Source organism: Rhipicephalus sanguineus, chromosome 2 (genome assembly GCF_013339695.2).
Source record: "Rhipicephalus sanguineus isolate Rsan-2018 chromosome 2, BIME_Rsan_1.4, whole genome shotgun sequence".
Taxonomy (NCBI): domain Eukaryota; kingdom Metazoa; phylum Arthropoda; class Arachnida; order Ixodida; family Ixodidae; genus Rhipicephalus; species Rhipicephalus sanguineus.
Window position 1 is genome coordinate 168,292,387 of NC_051177.1, and position 23,284 is coordinate 168,315,670.

Below are 23,284 nucleotides of genomic sequence, written 5' to 3' on the forward strand. Positions count from 1 at the left end.
TGATATCTGCGAAAGATGCTGTTTACAAAGAGAGTTATATCTACTTATCAAAATATTAAATGGCAACCTCTCTGAGCCGCTATTCTTCGTAAAAAATATAAGCCTTATCTCGGTGCTGCATGCAAGTAAAGCTGATTATCATGCAAGTACAGCTGACAGCTGGCCTTGTACGGAATCGGCCTAAAACAGTGGGTGAGATTAAAAGGAGACAACAGCGAAGGAGCGGAAGCTACAGCAAAAACACGAATACGATCAACTCGACGCGGGGACATCTGCAGGCGCTGCTCTTAATGAGAGCTCTTTTTGGCAACAGATCCCATAGGTTCCGCGCGAAACGAAATGAATGCGTAGGAGAAGCAAATGGTGCACCTCCACCACAGGAATTTAGAGCTGCCTCCGTGGCAGTAGTATTGCTCCAGGAACCCCGGCACCCGTTTGCCTCACCCGAGCCTTTTCGGCGAGCTATCATATCATTTGAACGCCTGCAGCAATCTTTCTATAGAGGCGCATTAGTACCAGTCATGGCATTCCGTAACAATAAGGTCCGAACCCTCAGAAAAAAATAATGAGAGGTTAATGAAACACGACCGGTCAATGTTGACACATTACGTTGAATAGCAATGGTCGCTCTATTAAAGTTTCAATGACCACATTGTTTTCACCTCTAAAACTCTAATTGAGCACATTGTGCTCACCTATTAAAAATCGCCTACCAACATCTTATTGAATTTTTTTTTGAGGAGATGGCGTTCAATGTGGAAACAAATAGCGCGAAAAAACGTGGGACTAGTAGAAGAAAGCAACAGGACAAGCGCAGAATAATTGTTGAACGTACACTGACCATTGAAATTTCATTGTAATAGTTATATTAAATATTTATTGAGTTAAAATTGGAGCAGTATTGAAATTTTATGACCTAGAGAGTTGTACAAAGTATTTTGTGATATTTGTTGAGCCGTCGTGATATAATTTAAAGTATGCTACCTCAAATTGGCGCTGCATCAGCTCAGTGAAAGCTTAGAAGTCAATAAAAAGCACATGACGCTTTTTATTAAGGTGGCGTTCAAGTTTCATGGCGTGCCGCTCAAGTATTGAACGTCTTTAAAGCGTTATCCAGCTACTGTGTAATAAATCATATTGTCACAAAAATTTACTTTCCCGAACATAAATGAAAACATGCGTGGTGCTTTCATGAACTGCACTAGCAAAAACTTTTTATTGCCTCCTATGATCCTTGAATTCTTCAAACGCGTACAAACGTAAAATCGACGTAAACTGGAGGAGAACTAAAAGACCAGGACACGGCACCATAACTCAATAGAATGGCACACATACAGACACTAGGAGAAGTCAACGGTTTTATAAGCTGTGCGACTTTTTGATTTATTTCAAGTACCCAAGATAAAAGGAAAAGCACGAATCTACGGACATTCATCTTTACCTACACAAACCCGCAAATAAACCCCCACCAGAGAAAGAATGCATAATTTATTATGTCTAGCGCTTGTCTCAAATTATAAAGGGTGAGTCCCACCTGCAAAAAATATGAGAAAAATAATTGTTAAGCAAATTAGTGCGTAGAAGAGGACAGTGTGAAAAGGAGAAAAGTCGATAACGCCGTACGGCTACAGAGGGGCTAGCGTGCTACATTGAAGCAGCCTTAAGCGACGCGTGAGAGAACTTTTTGCCTGCATTTACTCAGAGGTGTAAGCTTTACAGAGGGAGGGGGTTAACATAGAAGGTGAACGTTAAGCCACAAGTTCGAAGGCACGCGTCGAAACAGTCGAGGCAAAGCAACAAAGACGCCCAACTCGTACCCGTAAAACGCGCCGACGATATAACGCCCTCGCCTTCGCACCTTCGAAACTATAATGGAAGAACCCACCTAGGCTTACGTTGCAGTGATACAATACCGTACATGAATACAGAAAGCAACGCTTCACTGGTGTAAACAGTATCTGATTCAAAAATATGTTGCAGTGATAAAGTGCACGACATATTCTCTAATTTCTACAAAGTCAATACGTGGCACGGACAGCTTCGCGGAGGAAGAATAGCAGTGCATGCACTCGAGTGTAAAAGGTAATGACTACCATGAAACAAGCTCTAATAAACGCGGCCAATAAATATCAGTATGTTCGAATATGAACGCAGACAGTTACCTACATTTATATTAGGACAGCTTCGTCATGTATGGTGCAATAATTACGCAGTCGCGTACTCTTGAAACATGTTGAGCATGCGACTCGTGATGCAACGACACAGGCTATTTCATTATTCATCTGCAATGTATTTCACAAGTTTTATCTGAATGTAATCAATGTCTTGACGTCTGCTCTATCGTAAACTGAGCATAATTGATATTATTTGATCTGTTGCCGCAGGGTTTTAAAATTGTGTGGTAAAGCGAAACTTTATGTGCTCATATGTTTCCGGCAAAGAGCCGTCCGTTTTCATTGCTCTGAAAAGGTCATTAGAGGCGTTTGCAGCTCTGTCCCCCTAAGGTATTTTCTATCAATTAAGTAAAGTACGCACGTGGTTTGTGACTGTTTAAGTTGAAGCAATGAGTTTAAACAATTCAAACCACATCATGACGACCATTCCTAACTTCTGAAAGTGTAGAGAAATATTACGCTCGAGCTTATCGTAGTTTCCTATTCAACCTATTCCGAAATTCTTTAAACACAAATCGTCAGCCGTGCGCGTAATTGGAAACTTCCTGTATACTTTATTTTAAATACTCATTTCATTACGCAACTCAGGTGTTATCATGGTTTGCGGGTTTTTCGAGGTGGTTTGCATCTTGTGAAGAGAAAATGGAGTGATAACGCTATTTTAAAATATCAATAAATCAAGTATAGGCTTGGTTGACATCATAATGGTAAAGAATGTGGTTGAAGTCAACTCTTTTAGGAGGATTCCGAAAAGCACCAACTGTGGCATCAGTTATACCCTGTTAACCAATAACTTTGGGCGGTGTTATCATTGCAGCCGGAGCAGAACACTGGAAGATGGTTACTGATGGGGCATACCTTTTTCAGAGAGAAATGAAAATGAACAAATTCAAGGGTAGCCGAGATTTCAGTTGCTACATTTGTGGGCATTTCAAGTACATTCGCAAAACAATTCGAAGCCAGAAACATATTCAAACCTCTAATAAAGTTATTGTTACCACCCATATCAATATTGAAATCACCCCCAGACATAAGTGTGTAGCCTCCATCAGCTACAAAACACAAGTGTTCAATAATGAGAACTAAGAGACAATAATGCCAAAGAAAGTATAGGGGATGTTACTCGTTGTTATTAGGATAACGTGTGAAGACAGTAAAGCGGACGAAAAGGTAACTTGCCGCCGGCAGCGACCGAACCTGCGACCTTTGAATAACGCGTCCGATGCTCTACCACTGAGCTACGGCGGCAGTCATCCTCCCGTCCACTTTATGGGGTATATATGTGCATTTAAACCTGGGAGTGTTAGTCAGCGACAGTCGCAGCCGTGGCGGCGAGTGTGGAACACTGTTTTTCTGCCTTTTGGCGTCACGTAGCACGTAGTAGTAGCACGTAACACGTCACGTAGTAAGCATATGCTTTTGAACTGTTACCGAATTGCGATGCGCGCTGTCCTTACTTTTTATCCATGGCTAATATCTCGCTACTTGCATTGTGCCGTAACCACTGATCTTTCCTGAATATATGTGTGCTATTCGCTTTTCTCTTCGTGATTGTTTATATTATTCTGTGTATTACTGTGCAGCATATAAACATCTTGTTTCTTTTCCCGCCTGCGACCCATTTACTGCACCTGGTTGCGAAACGAGTGAACGAATGTTCATGCAACTAATAAATACAATAGGGGCTCATTCGTAAAAGTTCGCGTCGTCTTAATAGCGTAACGCATTATCCTAAAGTCCAACGGAAGTTTTACACTTCGCTCATTGTCCTTGTCACTGGCTTGCGGTCAAGATAACACCTCACAATTTTCTTTGCCGGCAGTACATCTTTACATTACATACACCACTCATTATTCGGTTCCGCAATACGGGTGCATATTTACTTAGTAATCCTGCAAATAAATCTTATTAGCAGCGTCTTCCAATACGATAACCTCGCAGTATATGTTTAGTAAAACGTCTGGTGGAAAGCTGAAGAAAGTTACCTAATGGATAAAGAAAAATACGTAGTCTTGCGCTGCAGCGCGCACTAACAGAAAATAAACTTTATTACCTTGTCTATGACAAGGCTGGACGTAGCGCAACTTTTTTTATTTGTTTCTGCAATAGTAAGCGGGCACATGTCTCCGGCGAGGTTGTTTCACCAACGAGGAGTATATCACGTAAGAAAAACGCGCTTACACGGTGTACATTTTATTGTATCACCGTTTTCAACAGATATGGATCAATTAGCCTGTCGTGGGACTAAGAAAAATTATAACGTTCGGTGCGCATTCTACTCTACCGATTACGTAGATGGAGCTAAGAACTTATTCTAAAAAGAGACAGGGCGTGCAAACACGGACACAAGAAAGAGATCAGGACACCACAAACGGCGTTTGTGGTGTCCTGATCTCTTTCTTGTGTCCGTGTTTGCACGCCCTCTCTCTTTTTAGAATGAATACGTACCAACTAGCTTAGCTCTCTGTTATTCTGAGCTAAGAACACGGGAGCAAAAATAGGAACACACAAGTGCGTAGTAAAATGCAGCCAGGGTTAATTAACCTTATTGGATTATTTTCCATCCTTTACATGTACAGTAATAAATTTGTGTTTTCGAAATGACTTCCTGACACGACGGATCTGAAATGATCAAGTTAACGTAATTATATGAACTTTGGTGCTGGAAAGTCGCAGTAAGACTTATTTCCAGTAAATATATAAAGCATGCATGACGACTGCGGCCGTGTAATAGATCCTCGTGGAATTAACGTTCGAGGTGAACTGCTGGAGGGGAAACTTATGAGAGCCTTCTTCTCCGGAGACGTATTATGCACCAACGCCGTGTCGCTAGATTTAACAGCGAAATGTGAAATTTCGGTTTGCCTCAAATGCCGTGCCCCTTGCAATGGTAAGCGGGCATAGTCCATCGGGGAGGTGCGGCGAACGATGGGGAGTATGACCGTGCGTGTAAGTTTGCACAAACACACGCACATTTACATATATATATATATATATATATATATATATATATATATATATATATATATATATATATATATATATATATATATATATATATATATATGCAGAAGGAAGGGTCCGATCCAGCGGTAGAACCAATACTGCGAATCAGAGGACGTGCACAACGAAAACTTTTATTTTTCCAACGTTCCAGCCGGGGCCCGGACTTCATCAGGCATAATTGGTCTGCTGACAGTGATAATTATCATCTTATTTTAAGTGTCCCTGGCAACATGACTCATTTGCACAGATGGTCTTCGCATGCCTCTCAGTGCCTAATATTAAGAAAGCTATAAAGCCTAATTCTGAACATCCGGCAAGTACCGCAACTCTAAACATACTGTCTATTACTATTTTTATCAATCACGTTTGCTTGCTCTCGTTATCTCTGATGGGGTCGTTTGTTACGATTGTTCTTCGAGCGCACTAATAACACACAAAAAATTAATGCTGCAGCTTCTGTTTCGGGCTCTATATGGCGCAATCTTATACTGAAATGTCAGCAGATTCACGGAAAAAACACTTCCAGATTTACTACTAGCTATGAGTTCGATTTAAACTTGCCTGGAAATGGTCAGCGCATATGCAAATAAGTGATTCGTGTGGAATTGAAAACTTGGCAAGTTGGTAATGATTCGTAGCTGGTCGAAGTAAACAGCGCAAAAAAAACGAAGACAGTAAAGGAGGGACACAACACGAGCGCTGGTGTCCGGTTAAGGAGAAGCCAGCCAAGATTAAGCAGCGGGCCGTCGAACTACTGAATCACCTCAACCTCAAAACCGTTGCTGGTGATGTGAAAAAGACAAAAGATCTTCTGTTGGACATTTACTACACAGCCAAAACACACAAGTCGGACATGCCGTTCAGAGCAATAGTTTCTGAGCGGGCCACCTGGCTTCAAGCCCTATCTGGTTACCTGCAAAGACAGCTAGATTGTCTTATTATAAAGGACCCGTTTCTTATACCAAATTCAAAGACTCTAGTGAACTATAGTGTCGATCATCATCATGATAGCTGCAATGCCTTCAGTGTTGACGTGAAAGACTTGTACTATTGGCTGCCTCAGGACCAGTTACTCGAAAGTGTGAAAGAGTGTATAGTGAATGGCAATGATGAGCAAAGTTTTAGAAACCAAAGCGGGATCTCCGTGGAAGGTTTCCTTGAGTTTCTGGCGTTGTACCTCAAGTCCACCTTCAAAGGGTGCGAAAGGGGCGTCTATGTACAGAAATCAGGGGTGTGCATCGGGTCAAAAGTGGCTCTGGTTCTCAGCAACATCTTCTTAGCCAAGGTCGACAGGGCTATTGAAGCTAAGCTTCACGAACAACGCGATTAACATTCTGAAAATCTTCAGGGAGAAGGCTCTTGGTTTAGAGTTTGCATTTGAAATGCCGTCGCAAGGTGCGTTGCAATTCTTGGACCTGAACCTATCCTTCCATGATAAGCAAGTATGCTGGCAATACCAACCCCATAGTTCCAAGCCCCTGCTTTCCTTCGCTTCTGCTCATTCGAAAATCATAAAAAACTGCATCGCCTTTTCCACCTTGAAGTCTGCATTAACTAAGTCATGTGATCATAAGATGCAAGCGAGCGTACAATCACAAATCCTGAGGCTAAAAGAAGCTAATTATCCGGAAGGTGTTGTTTTCCTAGGTTGCGATAATCTCGTGCGAAATTTGAAGAGTGATTTGAAAGGTAACCCAGCACCAGCCAAAGAAAAGGAAAATAAGGAATTCGTCATTTTACGTTACGTTCACCAACTGTCACATGGGCTTAAGAAGGTGGGCTCACGTCATGGTATTGAAGTAGTTTTCGCGGCCAAGAATAAGGTCGGCAATGCTTGCGCGGCGGTGCGGAAACGCGCCAAAAAAGGCCCGTTGATGAACAATGCATGCCTCATCAAGCACAAGAATATGTTTGTACCGTGTGCCATTGGAGTTGTATACAACATACCCTTCACGTGCGGAAGCGTTTATATTGGTCAGACGGGGCGTTGTGTAAATACGAGACTGAGGGAGCACCAAAATTCCCTCGGAAGTACAGCGCCTGTGACACACTTGGCCACACACTGCCGGGACTGTGGGTGCACGCCAGAATTTTCAAGGACGAGGGTGCTTTTCCGTCACTGGGACCAGCTGGCAAGGGAAATATTCGAGGCCCACAAAATTCAAAAGGCAGGAAAAAATTGCGTCAGTCAGCCGTCAATTGCCCTCCATGACAAGGAAATATCTTTTTTAGATTATCGTAACCGCTAACATTGTTAAGATAGCTGCCTCATGCCACACAGAAGTGTTTTGTTCTCTCTTTTTTTCCTTGCCCTGTGAGAGCATGCGCAAGAAATGTATATGCTTGGTGTTTCTTCATTAACATTTTCAGTTGAAACTAAAAAAACAGCGCTCGTGTTGTGTCCCTCCTTTACTTTGTCTTCGTTTTTTTGCGCTGTTTACCTGGACAAGTGATTCGAGATTGACCGGTGTAGCTGCCTTAATGATACTTGATTTAAAAGAGATCATAGTAAATGTATATAGAAAGTTAACCAACATGCATCCACTGAACCACCTCGATTTTTCTTTCGGCTGCCAACAAACAGTTCAAGAAATTATTCTCTGAGCTGTGAAATTACATTGGGTATGGCCTACCTCTATATAATATGTTCTCTTGTCCCCTCTTTGTTTTATTTTTATTTGCTGCCCGTAAACAAGCACTGGTGTCTATTATCCGTCTGTGCGTTGGCAAAAAGAAAAACAAAGAAAAGTTATTTTGTGACTGTAACCACATCACTGTGACCGGCTCTGACGGGCCTAGTCACACAAGTCTTCGGAGACTTCGACAGGCCCGTTTCTTTGTACTTCTTATGGATGTGTACAATAAAGAATTATTATTATTAATATTATTATTATGGTGATATACGGTAGTTGGTTGTTTTATGGAGTATAACCTCCGAATGAGACTCAAGGTGTTAGGGATGCCGTATCAGATGGTAAAAGAGCACATCGACCACCCGAGGTGCATGTTAACTGCATGAAGCTTACCATGCACTGGCATCGCAGCATTTTGCCGCAATCAAATTCGCGCAATCTAGCAATTAGCTGCAATCAAATTGCGGCCGTGGCGCAGGGAATTGAAACCGCTTCTTTCGGAACAGCAAGCAAGCACCGTAAGCACTACGCCATCGTGGTGGCATATAATTTATTTCTACTAGCAGTGAGCGGTAGCACAACAACATAAATACCGCATACAAATGCGCCAATGTGTGCAACGTACGTCTAACCAATTTTTCAAAGCTACCAGCAACAGGCCACACCGAGAGAACACTGAAACCACCTGTGAAGCTGCGTCTTTGGATCAGGGCTGGGCAGAGATACTCGGGAAAAGTATTCCGGAATACAGATATCGAAATACATGCACCAGAAGCCTAAAATACAGATACTGAGATACATTTGGCTTTAGCGTAACTGGATATTTCGGAGATACTTTTGCAATATGACGAAAAAAGTATTCCGGAATACAGAAACTGCAATACAGATACTCGAATACTTTTTTTATTTCAAAGATGCTCCTACTCAGACATAAGTGCAGCATAATGGTGTAAATAAACTTGCAGTACATTGAAACTTTTAGTTTATTTGTTTATTACAGTACCCTCAGCGCCATGAAGACAACACATAGGGGGGGGGGGGCTTTCAAAGTACATAATTAATATTAATGACATAATTACATATCAATCGCAATAAAAAAGTACACTATTTCACAGCAACAGTAACAAGCATTCGACACCAAAATCGACATCCTTGGTGACAACTAAATGAGCTATGCTAGAAATATCACAGTTTAAGCATACCACTCGAATCACTAATGACCACCAGTGAATTGAGAAAAAGTATGCATTTACTTTGCACATAAGGTCGGCTTTGCTGAGTAGGTTGCTGTGTGAGCTTCTGAAGCATGTTGTCTTCTAGACAGCGTCGATTCGGCCTCAGCACAAGACTCGCGAAAGAAAAAAGTCTATCTAGCGGTGCAGGCGGGCACAAATTAGTGTTATAGTGAATAAATACCACCTTCATAGCCGGATAGCCCTCGGGCGCGGCGACATCTCTTCTCGGGCCATCTAGATACCGAAACACTTCCTCCCTCACGTGGGTTGATCTGACCGCTCAGAAGCCCACGTCGGACCCCATCTTCGATATCCCCAGCCGTCTGGCCCGGTCGGCGCCGGGTCAGACGACTGAGGATTCCGCTGCCCATATAGGCAGGTCATAATTACATACGTGCAATGGAGCCCAATATGTCGAAACTGCACAATCCAAAAATTGGCTTCCTAAAATCACGTTCTTTGGTGGTGAGAGGGTGTAAGCCCTCCCAAGTCGCTCCTGCAAGCTCTCTAAACAGACGTGGAATCAGGGACAGCTGCTCAGAGCGCTCCATCAGAAACTACAGCAAGAATTCGTCGCCTGGGCCGAGAGGGTCACTCTTCAATAAAGGTGTCCCCACCACCGAAGCTACAAGCACTCATTTCAGTAAGCCGCAACAGGCGAAGTTGTCTCCGGCGGTGGGGGAGCCTGGTACCACAAAAGACCGTTTCACGCTTGTGATCAATTAGGAACACACCCTGACACGCTGGTGAGGCGGGTGAAAGCGCGATAAAGATAGCCATCTTCTAGTCACTTCCGCCACGACCATGGAAACTGCTTTTCGAAGTGCCGCAGCTTTGAGAACTGAACGCACGCGAAGCATTGCAAAGACTCTGTTCCAAGGCGGTATCCGCGTGGGGGGTCGCGAAGTAATGGTTTCCCACCCGAAAAAAACTAGGCGAGCTGCACTGGCCTTGAGAGACATCGACTTTCGTCGGCGGAGGCCGACAACACTGCCGCCGCGATTCTGCCGTCTGCGGCGTCGTGCGCTTTACCACATGGGCCATTTTGCCCTTGAGGTGAAACCATCGCCGCCCTTTCTGTCGGCGACCGGCGGCACGCCTTTGCTTGTCTTGGAACAAAACAAATGAAAAAAAAAACAGTCAGACCCCCTTGGAAACACGCGTCAACTGATTTCCGACAAAAACAAAACGTAACAAGATACCCGTGTCCTGCACTGTATCGCGATACAAGCGATACATGGTGGAAGTATTTCACTACTGAGATACAAATACATTTTTCAAATGTATCTCGATACAGAAATGCAGATACTCAAAAGTATCTCTGAAATACTCTCGCGATACTGCCCAGCCCTGCTTTGGATGAACTCCTTGATGAGTTGCGCATTAGGCTGTCGGAATGTATTTAGACACTACGCATCTCTTCTCTAAAATGAGTAGTCGATAGATAGCATATGCCATTCCAACAACGCTTTTGATCGGCAGTTTTATCGTTACCTTCAGATAGAATCAGAATCAGATATGCTTTTATTTTCCAACGAAATGGTTGGGGGTCCTTCAGGCGAAAAGCTGCACAATACAGCTTGAATGTGCCTGAAGGCCCTCACAGGGCAACAGTAGCACTAAAACCAGCACATATATACGTGTTTAGCATATATCCAAATATAATACACCATTTTAATCCAATTGAAAAAAAAATGCAACATATTGAATAACACTTGTATTTTCCTACGAACACATGGTATTTAAACATAACATAGAAATCTAATACATTTAGTGAGAAGAAATGTGAAAATGCATTGTCATACATCATAAACAGTGGAATTTACAACACTAAGAAAAGCGTTGCTGTAAACATGACTATGGTGCACAATATGATGATACTTTGTATATTGAAACACTGAGCGCGAAATATACATTACAACAGAAAATGCGAAAATGTAGTAACGATTTTGTTAAGTGTTCATTCCGATTTACAAAAGTACTCTCTAATTTGTTTGCGAGTCAAAGTATTTGGAATCAATCTTCCCCTTCCAATTTATTTAACAACGAAGGTAGGCTATATCGTAGTGACTGCATGAGATAATGTGTGCGTCTGTATGGTACGGACCACCTGTCATGGCTACGTGTGCGCGAGTCACTTTTCTTGTATTCAAGTCGTGACGTATGTTTTAAGAAGGATTTGATATTGTCGGAGCCGAAACAAAATGTATATAAACGTCGGTATTCGTAAAGGCTTGTTGCACGTTGCAAAAAGTTGCGCACTGGGATGAAAATAGGGTACATTGGCTATTTGTCGAAGCGCGCGTTTTTGCAGTTGAAGAAGTGCACGAATATTAGCTTTTGTGGTGGTGGCCCATACAAGCGCACAATAGGTAAGATGAGATTCAAACAATGCGTAATATATTTGCAATTTTACCTTCTCAGGAAAAAAAATGCCGACAGCGAGACAACACACCAGCGGCAGATGACAACGATTTTGAGATTAGTTCAACGTGATGGGTCCAGTTCATGTTTTCTGAAAACGTAACGCCTAATACTTTGTATTTCCTCAAAATTTAATGGGAGCACCATCCAAGAATAATTCTTGATTGAAACAAGAATGCCTGCCTTTCGCCTTGAATAATATGGCCTTCGATTTTGAGCTGTTAAATGTTAGAGCATTATTACGAGACCATGCCGACAGATTAGAAAGGATACTGCGAGATTTCTGCAACAGATCATCAAGTTCATGGCCAGAGACAAACAAATTTGTATCGTCAGCATACAGCACAATGGATGCATGACTAACAATTTCAGCAATATAATTTACATAGACATTAAATAAGGTCGGTCCCAATACGCTATCCTGCGGTACTCCAGATTTAATTTCGCGATACGAGGAACACAAATTTTCGATAGCAACGCACTGAGTCCGCCCAGAGAGATGCGATCGAAACAACAAGTTTCCCACGCCACGAATACCGTAGCCGTCCAGCTTTTTAATTAAAATTTCATGATTTAAACGATCGAATGCCTTGCTATAGCCTATAAATATACCTAAAGTTAGTTTTCCTGCATCAATGATACCAATTATTAGCTCCTTTTGGCATAACAACGCTGTCTCTGTCGACCTGCCTGGGCGGAATCCGTGCTGACAGTCAGACAGAATGTTATTCTTTTAAAAAAAAAATATTTGATTCGAGCTGAGATCACTGTTTCTAAACCCTTAGAAAAGGCGGACAGAATAGAAATTGGCCTGTAGTTCCCCAAGTCATTTCGATTACCTCCTTTAAAAATCACCGAAAGCCTAGCTTTCTTCATAGCACTCGGAAAATGGCCAGTTTCTAGAACAAGATTAAACACAAATGCAAGGTGGATTGCGATGACGTCAATAACAAATTTTATTGGTCTGATTTGAATACCATCTGCATCAACAGCATTGCTGTTTTTTAGGCCCAAAAAAGTACGACAAATCTCAGTGTCATCAGTCGGCTTGAAAAAAATGCTATGCATACATCTTTTTACAACAGTGCCAGTGACTGCGCTATCCGATGACGTCATCATGTTGACAAAGTGATTATTGAAGCGTTCAGTTAAAGCGACGCCCGTCACCTTTTGATTGTTTAGGGTGACTTCATGAAAAGGCTGTTTGACATTTTTTGTCTTATGGCGTCGTTGATAATTTTCCACGTTTTTTCTGGATTTTTTTTTTGTACCGAAGCAAAAAGGGTTTCATAATAGTGGGCTTTAGCCTTTCGCAGTTCTTTATTTCATTTCGTAACTTCTTAAATGCAACGAGATCGCTTTCCTCACGCGTGCGTAAAAATCTATTGAATAGCCTATTCTTCTTACTTATCATCTTAACGTGTTGAGGCTGCACCCAAGGCTTTCTAATACGTTTCTTTACTTTGCCTGTTATGAGGGGAAAAGATAAACTATAAAGACGAGTGAAAATTGACAGGAATTCGCCATATGCCTCACTAGCATCTTTTTTGTTATATAGTGAGGACCAATCTGTGCGCAGTGCAAGTGCGCGAAAATATTGCATATTTTCCCTAGATAGACATCTATAACTGAACGTGGTATCAGGCAAGCATTTTTCATTAACATAAAATGATGATAGTACGTAAATTGGGCAGTGGTCGCTGATATCATAGCTGATGGTCCCGGCTGTATAAATCTGTGTACCAGCGTTAACTATGAAATTATCAGAGCAGATTGACAAGATGCCGTCACACGAGTAGGTGTTGTGATAACGCTGCAGAAACCGAGTGAATTGATAAGGTTAGCAGTTGCACGGGTCGAAGTGCCATCATCGAGCATGTTAATTTTGAAGTCGCCACCAAGAAGCACTTTGTAATTGTGAAAAGAAGCATGCTCTAAAAGCTTTTCAGTGAATTCTAAGAAGTTAGATATGTTACCAGTAGATGGTCGGTAAATCAGAACAAACAGAATGTTGTCCGATTTAACGCTGAGCACTTCATAATGGGGCGCGTTGCAGGTGAATTCATCAAGCATATCGCACTGTTGCATGCTTGCAACAAAAATACTGACCCATAAAACATGTTGCCTACGGTTGGAAGTTGAGCATATGGTAAACGTTACTTTTTTGAGTTGGGCTGAACTCTTAGAAAAAAAGAGTATAGGTGACTCTTTTCGGAGAGTTCTGACTTGCCAATATACGATTCTCTTTTAAGAGTCACGCTGCCTCTCTGGGTGGGTGAGAGTCGGCGCGCTCTAGGAGAGTACCCTGACCCTTTAGGGAGAGTGGAAGGACTCTTATCCGAAGGATCATTTACTGCTTATGAGGGAGTCGGACAACTCTTGCTGGTAACACTCCTACAGGGGTTAAATGACACAACTATATTAAGTTACACATTGGATCCATTCTCTACTTATGCGCGACTACTGCTGGAAATAGTGAAGTATTCATTTTAAGCGTCCAGTAATACTTGCCGTTGTGGCCAGGTGACTGCGAAAAACGAATAGTTCAATTTTAGCATATGTTTAACGAAACCCGCCAAAACAAGACGCCTTTTCCAGCAGAGAATTCTAGAACGTGAGAAAAGATGGCCTGTGATTTCCATTTAAGCCGTTCAGGTCTTCCCTAATTATTTACATGCTTGTATGAGTGTAGCCAGCTAAAATGTGTGACAGTGATGTGAATGGTGTCATATTGTGCAAAATAAACTGGAGTAATCGGTATCATGTTTATATATTTATCCCTTATGATTACGAAGAAATGAAAAAGTGGGGGCAGCTGGAGGCATCAGACTTGTGACTCGCTATGTTGTCGCTCCTGCTCAGCGTGACCAGCCATGAAAAAATGTATCTGAAAAGCAGAACGTGGTGTTATGATCAGAAAACGGAATTGCAGCCAGAGTTTGCAAAACCTACACGAGGCCCGTAGCTAGGGGGGGGGGGGGCAAGCCCCCCACCCGGAATTTTGATGGAGGCGGGTGTTTTACCGAAAATAAAAATAAATAATAAAAATAGGCGTTGTTCTTAAATTGTCAACGCTTCCAGCAGGTGGGTAACAAGTGATTTACACAGACATAATGAAAGTTCTCATAAAACAACAAAAGCAAACAGGCATGGTAGGGAACTACTTTTTTTGCCGTTATCGTGTAAAACAAAACTTGCAAATAGTAGCTTTTCTAATACGTCACTTACCGACAAATTTGCAGCACAAGTCGATGCGACCCTCTTTGGTGGGCGCCACTAGCCTCTTTTCCTACGCCATGTTGTCCAACCAAAAAGATTGTAGGACCGACTGCCTCGTTGAAACGGCGAACGCTGCTGTTGTTTTTCTTATCACGAGTGGCGAGGCGCCAGACCATAGCGCCACCTTTGTTTCCCCGAGTGTGGCCGTCAAATGGACTGAAAATGAGGGAGAAGCGATCCGCGATTCTGGGAATAATCAACACACAAACGCTGATTATTTGCATTTAAAACAACCCTTTGTTCAACACACCGTTATTGTAAACACATTCCATGCGCGTGTTTTGTTTTAAATAATTTTTGCAACGAAAACAAATTTTCACGTAAAAGAAGAAGGACACCCAGCGCGCGCGCACGCTGTCTACGGCGAGATCAGATATGTCATACGCTGGAAGTACCGCATATAGCTCCCACAACCACGTGCACTCACTCAATTCTGTTACAACGTCAAACGTCATCGCAGATGCAGGCAAACCGCGATAACAGCAAACAGAAACGAGGGAAAAGAGTGCACGGTGGCGGCGCAACAACGCATGCCATTCGAAAGCCTCAAGCTTTCCACCTTACCGGTGAGGCGTGTCTACATTAAGTGACTACGCGTACGCGTTGGAAACATCGTAATTTATCTGCATCTTAAGCTAGGGTCTTTAGGTCAACAAAAATCATTATATATAGCGCGTCTAGATGTTCTGTACACAGACATTTTTTTTCACTTTCCCAAGTGCGGAAGCATGCTGCACGCTCAATGTCGATGTAAATGTCATTATGAAGTAGGCTAATGCGCATCTCCAAACGACATTTTTCACCTTTAGCAGGGCAGACACAATGTGCGATCAGCAAACAATGACCCTTGATAATAGTTACATTGCTCATTTTATGGGAGATTGTACAGCAACGCGCATTAAGGCGTCAACTCGTTACGCTACAGTTTTAGTTAGGCATCCCCTGCAGCTCCACGAAAGCAGGGTGCAGTTGGTAACGGCTGGTTGCCTACTTCCGCAGAACTCCTGCAGACGCCCAGCTAAAGCTGTATAATTAGTACCTACGAAATTAGTACACTCACCATTAACAGGCGCACGTTGTCCGTGTTCGCAGCTCCAGGAATATTCCGCCCTTCGGGCGTCACTTCGAGCCCGGAATCTGGCGATGCACAATGAGCACGGATTGCGGCGAACAAAGCGGCGTCCGTCGATCAACTCACAAGCGGTCAAGCGCGTCGTCTTTTACACAGGCGCTATCAAACTTTCCAGGCGCTATCAATCTCTCCACAAAGCTGGAACATTCGCGTGTGGCGCTCAATCTTAACGGAACGTTCTAAAACAATCGCGAAGCTTTTTACATATCGCGAAGCGCGTTACCCGCAGTCTTTGTGGGCGAAGCTTCAACTCATGAAAACTAAGACGCGTGGTAATGCCCCCCTCTGAAAAAGCAACTTCCCGATGCTTAAAAAACAGAACATGAATACATGCAATACCAAAGAAAACTAATAAAGCAAGGAAACATTACAGTACTCAGGTGCGTTAACGAGCATAGTACGGTTTAAGGCGTAACACATGCACGACCTCTGGTTGAGCTCGGCGCCTCTGAGAGTTCGTGATGCCGTCGGGGACAACCTCGTAGCCGAGTGCGCCGAGATGTCGAAGTACCTTGTACGGTCCGAAGTATCGTCGAAGAAGCTTCTCGCTTAGTCCGCGTCGTCGTATTGGCGTCCAGACCCAGACACGGTCGCCAGGCTGGTACTCCACGAAGCGTCGGTGAAGATTGTAGCGACGGCTGTCGGTGTGCTGCTGGGTCTTGATGCGCAGGCGGGCGAGCTGTCGAGCTTCTTCGCACGTTGTAAGTAAGCGGCGGCGTCGAGATTTTCTTCGTCGGTGACGTTGGGTAGCACGGCGTCGAGCATCGTCGCTGGGCTCCTTCCGTAGACCAATTGTACGGCGTCATCTGCGTCGTTTCTTGGACGGCCGTCTTGTAATCGAAGGTCGCGTCCGGAAGGACGGCATTCAACGTCTTGTGCTCAACGTGGACGTACATGGCCAGCATGTCGGCAATGGTCTTATTAGACGCTCAGTGAGGCCATTGGTCTGCGGGTGGTAGGCGGTGGGGCGGCGGTGACTCGTCTCGCTGTACTTGAAGAACGTCTGAGTTAGGCCCGCAGTAAAGGTGGTAGCTCTGTCTGTGATGAGGACCTCTGGGGCGCCATGACGCAACACGATGTTCTCCACGAAGAATTTGGCTACCTCGGCGGCACTGCCTTTGGGCAAGGCCTTTGTCTCGGCGTAGCGGGTGAGGTAGTCAGTTGCCACGACGATCCACTTGTTTCCGGTATTGAACATCGGGAACGGCCCCAGTAAGTCCATCCCGATTTGCTAGAACGGCCGTCGAGGTGGCTCGATAGGCTGCAGAAATCCGGCTGGCCCAGTGGGCGGTGTCTTGCGTCGCTGACAGTCCCGGCAGGTCTTTACGTAATGGGTAACGTCGGCGGAAAGGCGCGACCAGTAGTACTTCTCCTGTATTCTTGCTAGCGTGCGAGAAACACCCAGGTGTCCAGACGTCGGGTCCTCGTGGAGAGCCTGGAGGACCTCTGGCCGCAATGTCGAGGGTACCACGAGAAGTTATTCGGCTCGAAGCGGTCAGAAGTTCTTCTTCAACAGACTACCGTCGCGCTAGAAAAACGACGTCAGTCCCCACGTGAATACCTTCGGAACAACGGCAGTCTTGCACTCGAGGTACTTCATATGGCGCCCCAGTTCCCCGTCGGCTCGGTGCCTTTCGGCAAAGTCGTCGGCACTTATAGTTCCGCGAAAGCAGTCATTGTCGTCTTGTGCCGGCGCGTCGACGGGGGCACGAGACAAACAGTCGGCGTCAGAGTGTTTTCGTCTGGACTTGTACACGACGTTAATGTCGAATTCTTGAAGCCTCAGACTCCATCGTACGAGACATCCTGAAGGGTCCTTCAAGTTAGCTAGCCAACATACGGCGTGATTGTCAGTGAAAACTTTGAAGGGCCTACCATAGAGGTAGGGGCGAAACTTTTACCTAGCCTAGATGATGGCAAGGCATTCCTTTTCTGTTGTGGAATAGTTGGCTTCTGTCTTGGATAGTAACCGGCTAGCATAACTGATAACCCGTTCAAGCCCATCAGTCTTTTGCACAAGGACGGCACCGAGTCATACGCTGCTTGCGTCGGTGTGTATTTCCATATCGGCGCAATCGTCGAAATGCGCAAGTATGGTTGGCGTCTGCAGACGTCAAATAAGTTCTTGAAATGATTGCACTTGCGCCGTTCCCCACCTGAATTCCACTGTAGCCTTCGTGAGAAGCGTCAGTAGTTCGGCGATCTGTGAAAAGGTTTTGACGAAGCGTCTGTAATGGGCGCATAAGCCGGAGAAATCGGCGCATGACTTTCTTGTCGGTGTGTGGCGCGAAGTCGGCCATGGCAGCTGCTTTCCGCTGGCCTGGGTGTACTCCAGTCTAGCTCATCACATGACCCAGAAACAAGAGCTCGTCGTACGCGAATCGGCATTTTTCTGCCTTCAGGGTCAGTACAGATGTCTTGATTAATTGAACTACTGCCTCAAGCCGCCTGAGATACTCGTCGAAGGTAGAGGAAAACACGACGACGTCGTCCAAATACACAAGGCACGTCTTCCACTTCAATCCGGCAAACGCGGTGTCCATGACCCGCTGAAACGTCAAAGGTGCCGAGCAAAGACCAAAAGGCATTACCTTGAACTCAGAGGCCGTCGGGTGTTACAAAAGCGTGCTTATTGTGGTCTATTTCGTCTAGTTCGATCTGTGAATGGCCGGTATTGAGGTCCATCGACCAAAAATACGTGGCGTTGTGAAGTCGATCCAGGCTGTCGCCTATCCGTGGGAGGGAGTACACGTCCTTCGTGATTTTGTTCAGGCGCCGATAATCAACGCAGAAGCACAGTGCCCCGTCCTTGTTTGCTAACACCACATGTGACGCTCACGGACTCTTGGACGGCTGGATGATGTTGTCGCGTAGCATCTAGTCGACTTGTTTCTTGATCGTGTCACTCTCTCGAGTCGAAACTCTGTAGGGGTTCTGACAGAGGGGCCTCGCACTTTCCTTCGTTAGAATTCGGTCTTTCGCCACCGGGTTTTATCGAATTCGTGATGACGATTTGATACAGTCCTTGTATTGTTAGTGCAGGGATTTGATCTGTCCTTGCTTGCGCTTGGGAAGACTAGGGTTGACGTCAAAAACAGGTTCCGACCTGGGTGTTTTCGCGAAATGTTCGGCTAAATCTGTGCGGGCGAAGGTATTACTGGCTTCCAGAATTTCTTCAATGAAGGTGACTGTCATACCCTTGTTCACTTGCTTGTATTCGTAGCCGAACTTCGTGAGCATCATCTTTGTTTTTCCTCCACTGTGCTCGACTGTTCCTCTTGCGACGCAAACGTCTTGATTGACCAACAGGTGCTGGGGACCCTCGAGGAGCTTTCCAAGTCGGTGGCTTTTTCGGTGCAGACGGAAATAATGACACTGGAGAAAGGTGGTATGCTGACCAGCTCGTCGAGCACACTTAAGGCCATCTTGCCGTCGTTGGCGGTGGCAGATTTTCTTCTGAGGATAGCGTTATGGACTCACATGCCAGGTCTATTACGGCACCATGTTCACTTATGAAGTCCATCCCAAGTATCACGTCCCTGGAACAGCGCTGCTGGATAAGAAAGCTCGCAGGATAAGTTCGGTCACTGATGGTGACTCTTGCTGCGCAGACTCCAGCCGGCGGATTTAAAGTCCTTCGCAAGCAGTCTTAACTTCCTTCAACTTCGCGGCGAATGACCCACTGACGACGGATAGTCGGGCCCAGTGTCGACGAGAGCGGTAATATTGTGTCCGCTCAATAGTACGTCGATGTCGCCAGTCCGCCGTCTTGCGTTGCGGTTACGTCGTGGCGTCGGGTCACGAATACATCGGTTTGCACCGCTGCTTCCGCGCTGCGTTGTCAGGTCTTCTTCCGGTCGTAAAGTTTCGTCTTCAGGACGTCGTTCGGCGTGCGGCGGGAGCTCGGGACTTCGTCGCGGCGTCGTCGTCGACGGCGGAGCATCTTCAACATTTCGTCGTTCAGAAACCGCACGACCATCGGTTGCTGCCCTTAGTTTTCCGGGTGGGGGCTAGGCGACTGGCCCCGGGAGGGGCTGTTGTGCTGCTGGCGGTGCGGCGAGCTGCAGCGGCCGGGCGACGATGATCGGGAAGGTTGCGGGGCGTCCACTGAGCCCCCGTGAGGTAGTCGGCGATGTCGCGTGGTTTCTCACCCTGCTGTGGACATGGCGCGTCGACAGCGAAACTACGTAACCTCATCTGTCGGTACTGGCAGCGGCTGTACGCGTGGCCGGCTTCCCCGCAGTGGTAGCAGAAAGGGCGGTTGTCTGGGGTGCGCCAAACGTCGGTTTTTCTTGGCGCGTAGTGCTGCCCAGCAGGCTGATGGTAGAGCGTCGGTGGTGGTGGCGGCGGCGTTTGGAGGCGGAACTGCGGCGGGGGTGTCGGGCGGCGGTACTGCGGTGGTGCAGTACCGTCGCCTTGACCAGGGCGGGGAGAAGGGGCGGCACGGCGGGCTGCAGCTGCGTAGCTCATGGCTTGAGGCTGCGGTGGGGCTGTTTCACGGATGCCCAGCAAGTGCTCAATTTGCTCTCTAACGATGTCTTCAATCCAGGTCACGTGAAGCTGTGGTGAGGGTAACACCTTGAGCAGTTCCTTCCGCACGATCGCTCGTATCATTTCGCGCAGATCGTCGGAGCCGAGGGAAAGAGCAGCTGGACAGTTATGAATGGATAGCCTTTTGTACTGGCGGTTTCGCATTTCAAGAGTTTTTTCGATGGTGGTCGCTTCCGCCAGGAATTCCTGGATGGTCTTGCGTGGGTTTCTCATCATACCAGAGAATAGCTCCTGCTTGACTCCTCTCATGTGGAAGCGAACTTTCTTCTCCTCGGACATGTTAGGGTCAGCGTGGCAGAACAGTCGGCTCATCTCTTCCGCGTACAGCACCACGTTCTCGCTGAGAAGCTGCACACGGGTTTCCAGCAGAACTTCGGCCCTGTTCTTCCGGACGACATTTGTGAATGTGGCAAGGAATTTCGTGCGAAAAATGTGCCACGTCGTGAGGCTTCGCTCCTGGTTCTCGAACCAAGTTCAGGCAAAGTCATCCAAGGCGAAGTAGACGTGTCGAACTTGTATTTATTGGTTTTTTTGCTAAAAACGGCGATGCGGTCGTACTTCTCCAACCAACTTTCCGGTTCTTCAGCAGATGATCCGTGAAAGGTTGGTGGTTGCTTTGGGCGCTTTAGCAGCACGTGTGCAGGCGGCATGGTTGCTGTCATTGTCGGGGTCTGCCTGGTCTTGTTGGGTAAAGGCTCGTATTCCGGAGGTAGTCCTTGTTTTCTGCGGCTCGCTCGCTGCTCGGGGCAGGCATCAATATCTTCGTTGCGGCCCGGAATGGGTTCACGGACTGACGGGGGCGACCGGAACATGAGCAAAGCAGCACCTCCACCAGATATCACGGGGACGTGACGTCGACGCGGACAGACGGCAGCAGGATAAGAACGAGTCTTTTATTTGGCGAACTTGTGCTAAGAAATGAAATAGTCACTTTAGAAGCGATGCACAATGAGCACGGATTGCGGCGAACAAAGTGGCGTCCGTCGATCAACACACAAGTGGTCAAGTGCGTCGGCTTTTATACAGGCGCTATCAAACTTTCCAGCGATATCGCTGGTGGCGGCCTTATCTCTCGACAAAGCTGGAGCATTCGCGTGCGGCGCGCAATCTTAAGAGAACGTTCTAAAACAATGGCGAAGCTTCTTACACATCGCGGCGCGGCCTGCGCAGCGCGTTGCCCACAGTCTTTGTGGGTGAAGCTTGAACTCATGAAAAATAAGACGCGCGGCAATATTTACGGCGTATACGGCAACGCTTTCATCACGGAAGCTAACCGATATGCACCTCACGAGTGTCTCGTAACTCCTGCAGAAGTTCTCTTTTTCTGCTTCTATCTTCCAAAAGGGGTCAAATAGATCCCCGAAGAGGGTCATAATGCCGTGACCCTCTTTTGACTCTTTTGTTAGAGTGTGCAGCGAAATGTTTGTGGTCGGGTTGCTGAGTTGCTTGAGAGGGTGGACTTATTGCAACCCAGCAAGACAATTAGTTATTCAAAAAACACATAAGAAATGTACTGCCTAATAAATAATATATAGCAGCGTACCCCCCAACTATTCCCGGAAAAAAACATATTAAACATTGTGCTATGATCAATGCTAAACAAGGAAAGATTTGGTGTCAAGAAACAATTACTTGCTGCACTGTGTCATCAGGTAATAAAAAAGTAAGTTACGAAAACTGAAATACTTTATTCATTATGACTGGCGAACTACGAAAACCAGTTGATACGAAGCGCGGACACAATGTATAACAAGCTATTACAAAGAGAGAGAAAGAGAAAAAGAAACGTATAGGAAAGGCGGGGAGCTCAACCAGGGTTTAGCTCGGTTGGCTACCCTTCAGGTGGAGTTGGGGAAAGGGGGAATAGCACATACGCTAGAGCAGAAGGCAGTCCGAAATTGATGCACATTGTTTTCTACGGTGCCTAAGAAAATTATATTTCGCATACCTTATAGTCGATGCGCAACATTTTTGGCATCATGAGCCTTGTTTTCTCAGCGGGCGCGGTGGTCGCTGCAAAGGCAGGGGTTGTCCTACTGGTGGTCTGGCTCTCGGTCGCCCTAAGATACCCGGATTTCTTCCTCGTAATGGATTTGGTCGTGGAGGATTTCGTACGTTTGGAGGTAGCCGTCTACTTCTACTGTGTGGAAAACAGCTTGTACATCCCCCGGGATGTGGATATGCAAGAGCAAGCGACTGTTTCTTCTTCTCATTTAGAGAAAGTAGAAATGCGAAACTAGCAATAAAAAGCAGAATCTTGAAGCAAGAAAGCTGCTTCATACTAAATAAAACTCGCCCTCGAACAAACACTTTGCCCTTGCAGTAAGTTAGACTCAACATTCGCTAAGCAATTCAAAGAACCAAAGGCGTCTTCCGCCTGATCGCTTTTTACTGCTCTGGAATGTGCGGTTTCTCGATGGCACTGATTGATTTCGCTGTTATTTCGCACAATGCAAGATTAATCATTTCTTTCGCAAATGTCATATGGCATCCAGCTGTTCTTTGAGGCACTGCAATGACTGATGCTCAGAGAAGTTGCTGAACAATGCTTCGTCAGTGGCTGGCTCTGCGGTACTGTTATCGATATATTATTCAGGCGTAGATCACGAAGATGTCAATATACAATATTATGACCTTTCCTGTGCTATACCTTGATTTCAATGAGGATGTTGATTTCCGTTAGGTCTTTTCAGCCCTCTAGTGTTTTTTATGGACCCTACTTTATTCTTTCCTGAAAAATATGGATGTTTCTTTCTTGAAAAATATGGACATTAACTCCCGGAACCGATTCTGCAGAATTGCCCTCACTGCAATATCCTTTTAAAGCATAAGATCACTTCAGAGTAAATG

General features: G+C 45.5%; 1 long non-coding RNA gene across 1 annotated transcript; it reads right to left on the reverse strand.

Moving 5' to 3' along the window:
* Nucleotides 1-1,352: 1,352 nt before the first annotated feature.
* LOC119381367 (uncharacterized) lies at nucleotides 1,353-22,782 on the reverse strand. Its single transcript, XR_005181412.2, has 2 exons — nucleotides 22,383-22,782; nucleotides 1,353-1,534 (listed from the first exon to the last, which is right to left on the reverse strand). It is a non-coding gene; the product is annotated as an uncharacterized LOC119381367 (long non-coding RNA).
* Nucleotides 22,783-23,284: the final 502 nt, after the last annotated feature.